This window comes from Lemur catta, chromosome 2 (genome assembly GCF_020740605.2).
Source record: "Lemur catta isolate mLemCat1 chromosome 2, mLemCat1.pri, whole genome shotgun sequence".
Classification (NCBI taxonomy): domain Eukaryota; kingdom Metazoa; phylum Chordata; class Mammalia; order Primates; family Lemuridae; genus Lemur; species Lemur catta.
Genome location: NC_059129.1, coordinates 139,022,074 through 139,037,746, shown reverse-complemented (window position 1 = coordinate 139,037,746; position 15,673 = coordinate 139,022,074). Strand labels below are relative to the sequence as shown.

The 15,673-nt window shown below is 46.6% G+C and overlaps 1 protein-coding gene and 1 pseudogene across 2 annotated transcripts in view; one reads left to right on the top strand and one right to left on the bottom strand.

The window, feature by feature from the left end:
- ZDHHC14 (zinc finger DHHC-type palmitoyltransferase 14) overlaps window positions 1-15,673 on the bottom strand; it is a 237,781-nt gene that overhangs the window by 34,450 nt on the left and 187,658 nt on the right. The window lies entirely within an intron of this gene.
- Window positions 11,271-11,356, top strand: LOC123633708 (annotated as a pseudogene).

Here is a 15,673-nt window from a genome sequence, read left to right as displayed (position 1 = left end):
ATCGCTGGGGGATTCCTTGACACAGGATGAGGAGCTATTCCCTAAATGACGGCTGTTCAGTGGGACCCTGGGGGTGGGGCTGGGGGTGTGGCTGGAAAACCAGTTTCTCTAAAATTGCGAGGGACTGGGTTAGCTAGCTGGGGCGCCTGACCACGCCTCAGGCAGCATCGTGCTGCCCTGCAAGGATTTGTGGATCGTGTTCCTCTTTCTGTCAGGTGACCTAGAGGTGATCACTTCTAGTCATCCTATAAGCCCTGGCACCTACGGGCCTGGCATGAAGCATACACTCAATAAATATGCATTAAGTAAAGGAGGAAATGTCTTTAATCGCCTTTAGTAGGTTTACGAGTGATCACTACTCCTAGTGGCCAAGTGGAGGCACCGGAAGATACTGTCCAAACCTAAGATTTCAGGCATGCCAACCACAGGAAAAGCTGGGGTCCAGGACCTTTGAATACATTCAAAGAAAGCCGAGGGCTGGAAGATGTTGACCAGGGGCTAAAAGAGCTGATGGCCATTGTCATAGTGTGGATCAGCTCCTGGTGGGAGGCAGAGCTGTTTTTTTTCAAAGCTCCAGGGGGTACCCGTGAGAGCCCCAGTGGAGAGTGGAATGCAAGTCACCTGCCCTCACTCGGATGCTCAGTGGGGAAAGAAGGGACCATGCAAGTGGCCAGTGGGAACACAGTTTAGGAAAAGGAGCCATGGTCCTATTTTGCTAACCCAAAACTCTAAATAATAATGCAATATTTATTGTTAATGATTAAAGAAAGCTCCCAGTCACTGAGTACCTGTTAGAAGCATCATTTAACCTGGCAACAGCCCTAAGAGGTAGGTGCTATTCTCTGCATTTTATGTAAGAGGAAACTAGCGAGCAGGGTTAGGAAACTCACCCACCCTGAGCTGAGTCCCCCGAGCCTCTCCTCTGATTAGAGGGAGATTTAACTTCCTGGAGAGACTGAATGTGAAAAAAGAGGCCTTAAAGATACGAAGAAATGGAGAATTATTACTATTAAAATGCAACAGGGACACAATAATCCACAGAAATAATAAGGGAAAAAAGTATTTGCAGAAGTGGTGTTTAAAGGCTGCTAGAAAAAGGAATTGAATGTTTAAAAAAGTGTTAAGAATTTGAAATCTCCCAGAAGCTGGGCTCTAACACACACCCTAAGAGTGGGATCGAGAGTTAGATAAAAATCATGTCCTACGGCTGGGGGTGGCCGAGCCAGAATCCTGCATTTCCATGCAGTGCTCACAGGTTCTGGGCAGCCTGAGAATTTTGTGAAAAAATAGATGGAAATGTGCAACTGAAGTTTAAAACTCCTAATTTAAATGTTAATTACATTTAAATTAAGTTAAATGTTTCTAAGGTTTGAGGTAGAAAATTACTTTTCTTTAAACCCAGGGCTTTTTACCTCCAAAACTAGTAAATATTTGCTCTATGAGCCATTTTTTGTCTGTTGTTTAGAAGGACGGATGTTGACATACAGTAGTATATGTCGCATCTGGCCTTTATGACCAGATCATTAAATCATAAAATGATGCAATAGGAACATTTGAATATTAAACTAGCTAAAGGATCAGAGGACTAAGTCCTTAGACACTAAAGAATTCACGCTGCTCGAAATCTTGTGCAGGGTCTCAGCTACAATAGCTTCACTGCTGTGTCTGATGACTGGAGAGATTTCTGAAAAGCTTCTTACCCCAGCTTCTCTCGTCTTCATCCAATCTTTATATCTGACCTTGCTGTGTGCCCGGCACTGAGCTAAGTGCTTACATGAACTGTGTCATTCAAGTCTCACAAACCCCAATAAGGTCAATGCTAGTGTTCCCATTTCACAGGTAAGAAAACTGCAGGTGGAGGAGTTGGCATTTGAAGCCAGGTGTTCATTTGAACCTGAACCTACCTGTCCCTGCCTCCAGTGTCAATTCTCTGCTGGCAGCTGTTCTGGGGCCAGGGATGACAACCCAACACTTCCCTCCTGCCTCTGCTCTCAAAAGGTGATGGAATGCTCCAGGCCCAGCACGTCAGCAGGAGTGGGGACATGAGCGGAATCTACCAAGCCAGGGCTGGCGTTTGCGTGTCTGTGGCCCATTGGGCCTCTCCTGGTCCAGAGTTCCATCCTCTGCAACACATGGAAGGAACCCAGTCCACATCTGGAGATGCCAACCCTCCATCAAGTCAAGGGTGGCCTCATCCTCAGCAAAGTCAACAATGAAGACGCCAAAACTTCCCATGGAGACAAGGATTTGATAAAGCTGCTTGGCAAGCTTGATTATTGAGATGGTGGAGCTTGGGGGGTGCTATGGTTTAAATGTTTGTCCCCTCTGAAATTTGATCCCCATTGTGACAGTATTAAGAGGGTGGGAAATCCCACCATAGTATTTGAGAGGCAGGATCTCTGGGAGGTGATCAGGGTTAGATGAGGTCACGAGGGTGGGGTATTAGTGGCTTTATAAAGAGGAGAAGGAGAGGCCTGAGCTGGCACCCTCAGCCCCTCACCCTGTGATGCCCTGCACAGCCCTGGGACTCTGTGGAGTCCCCACCAGCAAGAAGGCCCTCTCCAGATGTGCCCCCTCGACCTCGGACTTCCCAGCCCCCAGAACTGTATGAAATAAATTCCCTTTCTTTGTACATTACCTAGCTTCAGGTATTCAGTTATAGCAACAGAAAATGGACTAAGACTCGGTTACCTGGGGCAAAGCGATGTATCAGGAAGAAGGTTTCTTCCCCTACCCTCTCTTCTCAGCTCCTTTTCTGAAAATGAATTCTTCTATATGCTTAATTTTACAGAGAAACAAAAGCAAGAAATCATATTAACTAATTCTGTGGCCTTAAAGTATTATTACAGCATTTCTGCACAGGGATTCAATTTCTTCACGTGCAAAAAGTTGGATTAGATAAGGTCTAAGAAGCCTTTGAGCTGGAAAATTAAATGCAAAAGGACTGTTTTATTAGCATCTCTATGGATTCTTCTCCTATTGAGTCCTTGCCAATGTCTTATAAAGCTTATAAATGGAGCTTTTAGCTCCATTTGTTTAAAAAAACTAAAACATGGCAATGTAAAAACCAATTAGTAAATGTAGAATTGTTGTGACCTTTATGCTACAATTTAACATGACCTTGGACAGTGATGTGGCCACCCCCAAAGTGCCCCTCCCCCATCCTGGCTTTGCCACTGGCCCAGTGTCTTTGGGCTTGAAATGAAAGAGCTCCCTCCAGCTCCCCAAATGGGCAATTTTATACATTTCCATTTCCTCAAGTTTTCTAGGTTTGTTTAACTTCTGTTTTCAACTCCGGTTTCCAATGTTGGGGGAATTTTGTGCTTCAGGGAGCAGGGACAAGCACGCACAGCAGATGCAAGCATTTTGAAGCAAGGTACACTGTGAGTTAGACCCGCTGGTTAGAAACAAAGATGATTACGAAGCTGCGGAGAAAAGAAATAAAAGGCCTTGCTAGAGAAAGTGAGGGAGAAGGTAGGGAAAGACAATTCTGCTTGTAACGTAAACCATTTTTGAAAGGAGATGTAAGAAAGTGAATAGAAATGAGGTAATTTTAAAAAGTGAGTTGGCCAGTTCAGATCCAAAAGGAAATTCCAAAATTCCCCAATTTTGGATCAGGGAGGGTTGTCACATGAAACAGTAAATTGTAAGTGGGCAGGCGGGATTGGGCTCCCTGTCCCAGCACTCCTCCCTGTGATAAGGGTCAGAGTAAGACCCACGGGAGAGGGCTTTGGGCTTCCTGGGACTTAGGAGCTAGATCAGGGCTCTGCCTCATTAAGATAAAAGCAGTAATATACATTAAAATTTGCACATCCTAAGAAAACAGTCTTTGTATGTTGGTGTCTCTGGTCATTCTCCAGCATCACTTATGAAACTCTGAACAGAGTTCCACCACGAGCAAGTGCTTGAGTCCTCAGTGGACGGTCGTCTCCACGCCACTCCCCGACCCCACCCAAGCCCCGTGACGCTGGCCTCTCACTGTCTTTGGGTTCACAAGGCCAGAAACTATGCCTGGGAGTTCTCCTTAATTCTGCATGCAATACAACAAGCTGTCTTACAAATCTGAAAAACAAATTTGTGCTATCATTCAACATCTCTCAGAAACTTCTCGATACCTCTCTAGAAATTATAGACCTTGAAATCGGTAGCACCACCTTACATCAGAATGGCTTAAGGATTTGTAGGGCTTTCTGGTTTTCAATACTCGCTCAGTTCACATTCTTTCCTTCACTCCCTCTGCATCAGCATGCTGAGGGCACAAGTCCCAGGGCAGGTGAGGGGGCAGCTCAGAGCCAACTGGAACTGCCAGCGCCTGGAACCAGCGCCCCCCGGTGTCCGCCCACCACTCTCCGGCTCCCTCCCCACCCTCCATCTCACACATTCTTTCATGTCCAGTTACTAAGATTTTTCAAAGCCTCAGTCAATTTATCCTCTAAATAAAGTTTCAGAGCTGAGTTATCTCATGGGCATATTATACACCCAAGAAAGCCAGCAATTCGAAGGCTCCTCAAAACCTTTTAAGTTGATGACATACATACACAATTGGAAAGTTCCGTTCCTATTAGGCATGCTTTTCCGAGCTAGACACGTTTCTGTGACCTTGGAGCAAAGAATCCACAACATGCGGGCAGAGAGCCGTGTCTGTGAGCAGGACCCGCGGCTTGTGGATGGAGCTGGTTCCCTGACAAGCAAACCGCGATGTGTCCAAGTAGAACTCTTGGTTAAAAATTCAGAAAGACTGAGGCCCCTACCAAACTTCTGAGACATTTCACTTTTCTTAGTTGAAACTGGAGACCCAACTTCATTACTAGTAGTATTAAAATTAAAGCCAGCTGTGTTTTGTAATTTTCAAGGTGCTTCTTCATGTTATGTCTCATCTGGTAATAAAAATAAACACACACTAATGCCTGTGTTGTGACGAGACTGCAGAGACAGATGTTAGACGGGAGAGTAGGACAGGCAAAGGCTCCCCCTCCCACCTCCCCCTGCGTGCGCTCTGACGGATTCGCCGCCACGGTGTCTATTTACGAGGCTGCTCCTGTTTCTCGTGTTCACTGTGGTCCTCAGCTGCCCATCTCTAAAAGGTGGGTAGCGGCCAGAAGACCCCAGGCATTCCTGCTTTGATGTCCCAGTCTGAGGTCTGTCCAGGGCTCTGTCAGGGGCCCTTGTGGCTCAGTCTAGTTCTCTTGGGACAAGTCCTGGCTGCCCAATTTGCGATATGAAACAGAAGCAAAGCCACACTCAGGCAGGCGGGGGGTGGGGTGGGGCGCTGGACATGCAGAAGTCACCTGCAGCCCCCTGCCTCTAGCTGCCCAAGGTAGGGAATGCACTGGTGTCTTGCCCTGGGACCTCCTGTCCCTCACACCCACGTGGTCAGGGGGAATTGCTGGTTGTGTTTCCGATCTTCTCCATCCTCGGCTCCCAGTTCCGAAGGCCGCTGCGCTGTGCCTGCTCTTATCCCCTCGTGCATGAACCGCTGTAACATCTTCCTGGACGTCCCCCTTGAGCGTGTCCTCCACTGTTGCCAGAGGGACCTTCCAGTGCAAACGAGACCTCCCTTTATCAGCTCTCTGGCTCCTGCGGCCACACTCCATGCTCGCTGGCTGCACCCCCGATGTGTCCGCAGAGCCCAGTGTCCGGAAGCCTGGGTTTCCAAACCGAGCTCCTCGGGTGCTGGGAAGCTCCCACCTCATCTCTCACCTGGTCTTCACCTTGAACTACAGCAGTTAGACCTATGTCTGTTTCATATATTGAGTTTCCTCGTTATTTTTTATTTTCTAAAATGGGCCACTGCTTGCTTACAACAACCATAAACAAGCTAGTTTGTAAATGTTTACTGCAATTACCCTAAGCAGCCCCAAGCTAAGTCCCAGCGTGCGGTGGTGTGCAGCCAGGAACGCCAGCACCGCCACGCACCGCTGGCCGGCGCCGGACTCGAGGCTGGAGGATCTGAATTTGGGTCCTGGCCTCTCGCCAACTCAGCGATGTGCCCTGGGCAGGTTTCTAGGCCTCAGCAAGTTGGACATGCTCTAAAAGGTTGTTTCCAACTCAAATAGTACGATTCTATGTCTAAATAAAACTTTTCAAGAATCGAAGTCAATTGTCTCTACCTACATAAAATGAGGAAGTGCTGGCAGGCCCAACAGCAGAAACTCTATAAATAAAGAATTTATAAGAACTGGTGCTCTCACCGACCCAGGTTAGGCCCAGAGCCGACTGGTGGCTCTAAAAGCACTTAGAAACTACGAAGTACTCCATAAATAACTCCTAGCAGCAGCCTCGGGTCTGTGCACACTTCTTAGACTCTAAACATAGAGCATTGTTCTTTGTTTCTTGTTTATACAAAGCATGTAACCCTCTACCGAGTCACTGCGGTCTACTCAGTGGGTCTTTAATTACTTTTCCAAACAAAGGCACTCAGAAGAACAGGCAAAATGGTCTGTCTAATGACCAGGACCGGCTGCGTCATTAGGGGCCCACTGCAGAATGGAAATAGGGGGCACCTTATTAAAAAGTGATTAAGAATTTCAAGCTGGTGATAGCAGAACATGAAATCAACCTTGGCCCCTGGGTGAGGGTGCAGGCTGCACACCCACGACGCCGGCCCTAACCTGCAAGGATGTATAGAGGGCTTCTAAGAACAACGGGGAGCGAGGAAGCTGTGATTACCTCGGAGTTAAACCTGAGAGTAGCCAGCGTCGTGTTCCACACGGAGGGCCTCGGGGCAAACAGAGAAAGCCTCCCTCGCTCCCACGGAAGGAAGGGGTGGGGGGTGCGCCCCAGAGCTGCTAAGCCCAGACACACGGGCCATCGGTGCAGGGGGCTTGCGGAGTGCTGCCGTTCTGCTAGCCTGGGGAGGCTGGCCGGATGAGGGTGTGAGGGGAGCAAGGTTAAAGAAAGAAGAAGGACATGCGACCAGGAGGGCCACCAGAGGAACAGCCACAAATGCTAGAACTGCCCACCTTGTTACCTATTGTTTCCTAAGAATGTCAGAAACTCCATGTGTAACCTAGGGCAATGGTTCTTAAACTTTTCTTCATTCCCTAATACCTTGAAAATCCGAGGAAAACTCCTGTCCTCCTCCCACCCTTATGTACTCACATAGCATTTCACATACCTGAAGCCTGTTCTTAGACCCTGGGCTGAGAATGGTCGACCCATTTATTGGTTTAGTTCATAGAAACTGCAATACCTTATTTCAACAACTCATTTAACACTGAGTTGTTCTAAGAAGGCAGGCAAACAGGTGCCCCCCACTGTGTGGCGTGCTCAGTGTGCCACCCTTGGGGCCCTGGAGGTGCACACCCGGAAATCCTGGCCACGTGCAGGCTGGCACCCTGGGTTCACCCCTGCATAACTCCCAGAAGGCGTCTCCCACTCAGAACAGGAGCTGTTTCCCTACACTTTATTCCAGGGTTTTTAAAACTACGGGTTATGATCAAGTAGCGAGTCATGAATAATTTAGTTGGTCAAGACCAGCATTAAAAACAAAACAATAGAAAGTATCAAGGCATCTCACATGGTAAAGGTAAGTCCTGCTTCATGACATTTCATCTGCATATTGTGACATTGGGTCCCAGTGTAAGATGCATTTTGTACTGTGAGTTGTAGTAAAACAGATTTTTTAATTCAGATTTGTAGCTGGCACATGACAGGCCCTCCCATATCCGTAGGGTGGACAGGAGTTTTCAATGATGCCACTTCTGTCCTCCCAGAACTAGAGCAGAATTACTTGTTCCCAACAAGACTTAATTTTTAAAAATTAACATTTCTCTTGGAGTCTGAAATTTGGACTTTAAATTTGTACTTCTGGAGGTTTGAGGGTGGGGGCTATGAGGTTTATTTAGTTTAGATTGGGTGAAGAAAACTACCTTTTTTCCAGTTGAGAACACTAACCTAGTCCACAGAGCCAAAAAAGCAATATCCCTTTTTTTTCCTTGAGAGAGAAAGCTCAAATGCAGAGACGAAGGTGGCTGCAGCAAGAGGAGAGCGCGCATTCCCCGGAGACGCGAAGCCAAGAACCACACAAACAAGAAGGGACAGAGCCCGTCACAGAAGATGCCCACGCAGGGAGAGTCCGACAAACAGAAACAGACACTCATGGAGAACGGCCTGTGGCTTTTCTGGGTATGGAAGGAAAGTATTTTTAAAGCTGAGTTGCAGTTTGACGACTCCAGGCAGAAATGAGGGAAGCGCTGGCCAGAGGTCACCTTCCTCTGCTGGGTTAGATCCACCCGCAGGCACAAATTCACCTTTGCATCTTGCATTGTAAGTGTCCTCTGCAACTGCACTGACACTGAGCATCCCTGACAAATCCAGGACAGGTTGGAATGTGCTCTGGGGGCCCAGAAATTCTGCTGTTGAGACTTTCCCGTTGGTGTGGGATGCTGTTTTCAAAAACTTGTATTTAGACATGTCGTCTCATTTTTTTTTTTGTCAGAAATACAGTTTAAATAAATAAATGCACAGAATAAAAAAAGATACCATACATTTTAAAATTGACTTTAATTCATTATTTTAAATTATTAAGCTCCTCTAACAAAGCATTTTTTAAAAGTGTGCACATGCATGGCTTGCATGAGGGTACCTGACTGAAGTGCCTAGGAAGTCCTCCAGGGCCGACCACACAGGGACAGCTCTAGTTCTCGTTCTACATCTGTAAACTAGCACTCTGATTATGAACTGGCTGCCCACGTAGCTTGACGGCAAGCAGAGAAGAGGCTGGCTCTGCAGCCACTGAACAGTCATTTGTTGGAAATGAACACATCTGCATCCTGGCTTTGTACATCCAGATTGAAAGCTCACCTGACATGGGTCTGTCCCAAAGGGATGGCTCTGTCCTCCGAACAACAAAACCCAGGCTCCAATCCTGCGAGTGCAGAGTCCAAGACCAGGGCCTCTCTGACTGGCCTCTGGCGAGAGCCCTGCTTTCCAGGGTGTGGACCGACTTGGCCCTGCCTTTTCTCATTTGTACCTGCAACCCTCCCTCCATCCCTGCCTCCAGGGGCTGTTGTGAGACCATAGGGTGACTGACAGGGCCCTGAAATGTGTGGGCCACTGAGACAAAATGGGCTCATTAAAACCTCGTGGGGGGATGTGCAGTGTGACTGTTCCCACTCCAGGTCCAAGTTCTTGACTCAGGTCTTGGTCAGGTCTGCCCAGCGCAGCTATCTGCGTCCCAGTGTTAAAGTGGGTGGGGTCGCTGCTTGGGCCTCTGTGATGCCAGCAAAGGACTTTGTTGGGAGTGTCCACAGCCTCCTCTGTGACGGACTCTGATGGATGGATTCACCCTACAAAGTTATGGGCAAAACTTCCAAAAAGCATGTTTAGGTTACTTCCCAGTTCTTTGGCCCCAAGGAACTGCTGACACTGTTAGCCAGGCCAAGGAGAGCCGACGCGGGTCCAGCCTGGATCCTCCTCTGGGGTCCCCCTGCGTGTTCCCCCTGACATCGCGAGGCTCTTCCTGCTACCCGCATTGGCTTCGGAGCTTGCTGAGTCCGGCCTCCGAGCGCGCTGCTGTCGATGTGGGCTCTCGGAGGGCTTGCCTCCTCCTTGGGGCACGTCCCCGGTCGGTGCCTGTGCACTTCCTCTGTTCTCTGTTCTGTGGCCCCGGGAGAGGGGAACGACACTCAGTGCTTAGAGCAGAATGGAAAATGGGCTCCTCCTCTGTGGCGCACCGGAACACTTCGCTTAAGGCCCTCAAACAACCCACCCCATTCACCACAGCGTTGTGGACTGTCCAGAGCTAGGCGTGTTGGTCATGAGGAAACATGCTGGATTAGGGAAGTGCTCTGGATGCCTGTGGGTCCCCTCTCTCCAGGCCTGGCCAGCATTCTCTGCCCATCCTGGGGTCCCCCACCCTACCCAGGAGCTTCCCCCACAGGGCCAGCGCAGGCCCCTCTGTCCAGTGTGGGCTGCCCCTGGCCCGTCCAAGGCCTCTAGTCTCCAGCACCGTTGCTGTCACATCCATTCCCTGCCGCTCACTTTCCCTCTAGGCTTGCGCAGCCTGGCGCAGGTGGTGCTCGGTCCTGGCTCTTCCGAGCTGACCTGGGTCCTCGTGTTTATCGTCAGCTGCCGCAGGTGAACGCAAAGTGCTCACCGGCCGTGGGCACAGCACTAACGGACTGTTAGCCTAGAAGCCACTGCTCCCTGGAGCGCAGTGTCACAGTAATTCCAGGCACGCACAGTGGTGACTTCCTGTCCTGCCGCAAAGCATCAGCATGATCAAAGGTGGAAAAAATGCATTTTTTTCCAATTCACTGGTGAAAAACAAACCCATAAATCAGTCAGTAGTAAGCAATGGCTTTTCAGGCACAAACCACTTGGTAGAAAACCAGCTACTTCTACCTTGTGATAAATGGCACACACTACCACACTGTTGTGCATTTAACTCGTAAGAGCCAGGACTATGCTCTGTGATACCAGCTTATTTTGCCAACTTTCAGCGGAAAGGTACGTGATACAAACTGTCATAAAACCCATGTGGAGCCTGGAAACAGCTGTGGCTTTGAATTTAAGAGAATATTGTAAATATTCTATTATCTTTCCTGAGAGGGTTTTAATTTCTTTAACTACACTGAGGGTTCTTTCCTTCCCAATATTTCCTAGTGACATAAAAAGGGATTGAGACAGGAACAGTGGGAGGGAATGAGGCCCAGCAATGTTTAAACAGCCATTAAGATGGGTTCTGTTTACCCAAAACCCAGAGCGCTGGGAGGGGCCTGCTGCACAGACCTCAGACCTCATCCTGCCCCTGCCCTCCCTGTTCCCCGCTTTGTAATGAAAGGGCTAAACAGGTGCTCCCAGAAAACCACGGAGAGCACCTGTGAACACCCGGCTCAGCAGGCCATACCCCTGCGTGGCCCAGGGCCGACTTCCCGGCCTCAGGAAGCCATGTTTGTTGCCCACCTGTGTTTGGGTCCAGACAGAAAAACAGGAAGGAAGGGAGGAAGGAAGAAGAATGAGCCCAGTGTAGTTTGTTTCCTTTTTAAAAAGAGCTTTTAAAAGTGGCATTCTTGAAAAAAACGTTATTGTATATTACTTGAAAAAAATCAACACAAACCCTCTGGTGGGGTGGAGAGATGACGTTACTTGTCATCCTAAGGAGTCTGTTTTCTAACAACTTAAGAGTCTAAACAAGACTTAAGCAGAAGGTCCTAACTTTGTGTGCCACGAACCCTTCCGTAGTCTGGTGAGGCCCACGGACTCCTTTCCAGAATGGTTTTAAATACAGAAAACACAAAAGAAAGCAGTCATAAAGAAATATTGGCGCTCACTTTGGCAGCACTAAAATTAGAACAATACAGAGAAGATTAGCAAGGATGACACGAAAATTTGTGAAACATTCCCTATTTTAGGGAGAAAAAAGAAATATTGTTTTCAAAATAATTTTGACATTATACAGTAAAATACATGCTCATTTATTAATATGCTAACTAATAAGATCTATGGTTTATCAACTACTGTAATTTCAAAGTAGTAACAAGTATAAATGTGATTCTGAGATATATGCAATAACTGTAATGTCATATGACAGTATCTGTAGTTTCTAGTGGTGACAAACACTACTAATGTGATGTGTAGCCTATACTCATAATTAAAGGAAATATTCAATTTCATTTAGAAGTTAGTGGAAATAAAGATCTAATTTTTTCTCCTCCAAGTTCATAGACTCCCTGAATTCCACTCACGGTACCCAGGTCAGGTCAGGCCCTGGGAGGAGAGTTGGGCCCAGGAATAAGATGCACGTCTGCACCAGGGCCACGGTCCCCATCCATCTGCCCTCGAAGCAACTGAGCTCCCGTCCGGGCCTCTGTCCCGGACATCGGGGCAGATCATTTAACATTTCCACTCAAATTGCTGAGTTGAATCACACTTCTGGTACCTTCTAATCCAAGTACACAGCTCACCTCATTAATCTCTCTCTCTGGATCTTACAGGACTCCCAGGAACCCTGAGGAGGAGAAGGCCCAACCCAAGGTACAGAGAGCCTCTCTGATAAGGAAAACTCAGAGGTTCAGGTAGCACAATTTCAGGAGGGTAATGCAATCTTCATTCATATATATACATATGAGAATTTTTTTAAATTTAAAGTACTTAACACATACATCTTGTCTTGTTTAACTGCATGATAATCCTGGGGCAAGAGCTAGCAAATTGAGCTTATTTATGACTTTGCAGGGGCCCTGCTGGATTGTACCAGATGGTTACCTTCCTCATGCCTCCTGGAGTCTTTCTGAGCTTTTAGAGGCTGGGGATATGTGTGACTCATCTTCCCACTGCTCCTGCACAGCCCACTCCCCACGCCCTGTGCCCACATACAGAGGCTCATTCGTGGTGGACACTAATTGCTGGATGAACAACAGGCTGGGGTAGAAGTTGCTACCTTTTCCCATGTTAAGATCTTACTTGTCTGCATGCTGCCTGCCCACTCTTGGGCCCAGCTGAGCGTCCCTCTCTAAGTCTGCAGTCTCTGAACCTCCACACAGGGCCTGGAGGCCACCTCTGGTTCTAGCCTTGCTGTCTGATCGCGGGCCAGTCTCCACCTTCCCTGGCCCTTTGTCCCACACCAAACGGCGGTGACACTTTCCACCCTGACGACTGCTCAGGCTGGCTGTGAGGAGCAAAGGAGGTGACAGAGAGAATACCTCCAAGAGTACAAAGCCACACTTAATATAAGATAGCACCATAAAAATGAAAGAGCTATTTTAGTACAAATTGTTTCTAGGTGTTCATTTCACTTCTTTAATCAAAAAAGATAATAATCACATTTCCATAGGTACATTACTGGATTGCTAAACAAACACTCTTCTTTCTTTTCCAAAAATAATCTTCGCATTTCAATTAGTCCTTTATTTAAAATACTTTTCAACCTTTTTAAAAATAAAATACTTTTCAACCTTTTTAAAAATAAAAAACTTAACCTATTCCAACAAACCAAATTATTTTCATAGCTTTATTTTAAATGTACAAACGTGTATTAAGTTTTCAAAACTGAAGCATACTGGTTATTATTCACTATCAAAGTTTCCAGCCTTTAACAGCTCAGTTCTGCCCAACTCCTACAAATAGTGGGTGGAATTCTGTGAAACATTTACTGCCAACACCCTACAGAGAGCAGCTGGGTTGGCCGATGTAGCCACAAATATCTTAGAAGAAGAAATATCTTGGAAGAAGAGCTGGTAAGGTATGTTCCATCCTTTGCCTCCCTAACCCCCAAATCCATTTCTGGAGGCCAAGTTTGATTCCAGGCTACTCAAGTCAACAACTGATCACTGGGCATCTGTCAGGCACTGCATGGGTTAAAAAGGTGACACACACACACACACACACACACACACACAACTGATTCTTAAGACAGTAACTGGTCTTGGATCTTCAAATCTCTTTTTATGTGACAGACCATTATTTCAGTAAACACAGCTGTCCCTCAGTGTTCGTGGGGGACTGGTCCCAGGACCTCCCCTAGATACCAAAACCCAAGGATGCTCAAGTCCCTGCTATAAAGGGGTGTAGCATTTGCATATAACCTACGCACATCCTCCCATACACTTTAAATCATCTCTTCATTACTTATAATACCTAATACAATGTAAATGCTATGACATTATTAGGGAATAATGACGAGAAAAAAGTCTGTATACATTCAGTACAGATGCAGTATTTTTAAAAAAATATTTTCGATGCGCAGTTGGGTGAATCTATGGATGTAGAACCCATGGATAGGAGGACTGACTGTATTCACATCGCTCCCTCTTTGGATGGAGAACCCTTCCCTGCCCCTTGAGATTCAGCATGGTCAGCTGCCTTGATTGGGAAGTAGAGTCTTGGCAGATGTGCCCTAAGCAGAAGTCATGACAGACACTGCATGTTTCAGCTCCCACCACGTGGTCCGGTGACCCGCCAGAGGTAGCTGCTCTCCCTTCAGCCTGGGTCCCAGAATGGCACTCGAGGAGAAGCCCTGATCCTGAACCCAGGCTGGAGCCAAGCCCAGGCAAATCCCACGATAACATACTTTGCACTTCATAATATCTAATGCTACATGTTTCCTTGCATTATTGCTTTTTTGTTTTTATTTATTTATTTTTTTGAGACAGACAAGGTTTTGTTCTGCTCCCCGGGCTAGAGTGTAGATTCTAGCTCACTGCAACCTTAAACACCTGCACTCAAGCCATCCTCGTTCCTCAGCCTCCTGGGTAGCTGGCACTACAGGTGTGCACTACCATACTCTGTTAATTTTTCTATTTTTTTATAGAGACAGGCATCTTGCTGTGTTGCCCAGGCTGGTCTCAAAATCCTAGCCTCACACCATCCTCCTACCTCAGCCTCCCAAAGTGTTGGGATTATAGGTGTGAGCCACCCCTCCCAGCCAGCTTGCTGACTTTTCTAATTAAACTCAGTTATTTTATCTTGTCCCCTGACTCAAGTTGTTTTGAATTCATAAATAAATGTGTGGCAAGTATGCATCTTAATTTCTGTTATGATTCCTAACCGATGTATGGTAAACTATTTTAATGTATTTATTTGGTAACAAATAAACCTACTAAACTTAACAAACTAGTTCTAATATCTGTTGGTACCATTATTATTGATATTCTTATAATCTACAAAAAAGTGATAATTTTGTTTCCTCTTTTTTGATAGTCATATGACTTTATTTTTATTTTACCACATTAATTAGAAAAGTTAATGTTGAATACTAACAATGATAGTGGACATCCTAATTTGCTCCTAACTTTAATGTAAATCACTCTGGTGTTTTAATATAAAGAATGTTAGCTTTTATTTTTTTACCTTTTAAAAATAACGTTAAAAGAATATTCTTCTGTATTAGTTTTCTATTGCATAGCAATAGTTTTGCATAGCAAATTACCACAACTGTAGGGGCTTCAAACAACACAAATTTATTATCTCACGGGTTTCCGTGGGTCGGAAGTCCAGCAAGACGAAACTGAATCCTCGCCCCAGGGCCTCATCAGGGTAAGGCCCAGGCACGGGCCATGGGTGCAGCTCCAGCTAGAGCCAAGGTCCTCTCGTAAGCTCTGCACTGGCAGTGGATTCATTTCCTGCTCGCCCTGTCCGCGTGGCTCCCTCCACCTCGAGGCCAGCAAGGGCACGCGGCATCCTTCTCCCGCTTGCGTCTCTCCATCCTGCCCTGAAACACTCTTACAGCCACACTGGGCCCCTGGATCATCCAGAATAATCTATCTTAAAGCTCATTAGTCACCTTTAATGATATCTGCAAAGTCTCTTTTGCCAAGCAAGGTGACATAACCACTGAAGTAACACGGGAGGTGGGGGCGGGGTGGGGAGGGGGAGGTCCTGCCCAGGATACCCCAATCTTGGTTTACTGAGTTCTGGAGTTAGCAATGGATGCCACATTATATCAAATCCCTGTTTAGTACCTATTATCACAAGCAAATACACCTTTTGTCGTTTGACCTATTGATACAGTAGTAGTTTGGTTAACATTAAAGAAACTACACTCCTGGAATATGCCTTTCTCTATCACAATACCTAATTCCTTTATCATACTGCTAGATTAAATTTGCTATGTCTTCATGTTGGCTTTTTACATATATTTATAAACGAGTTTTTTTTTGTTTGGCATGTTATTTTTGTCAGTTTTTGGTGTTAGGGTTATATTTTCTTTGTGAAATGAGCTGAAAAACCG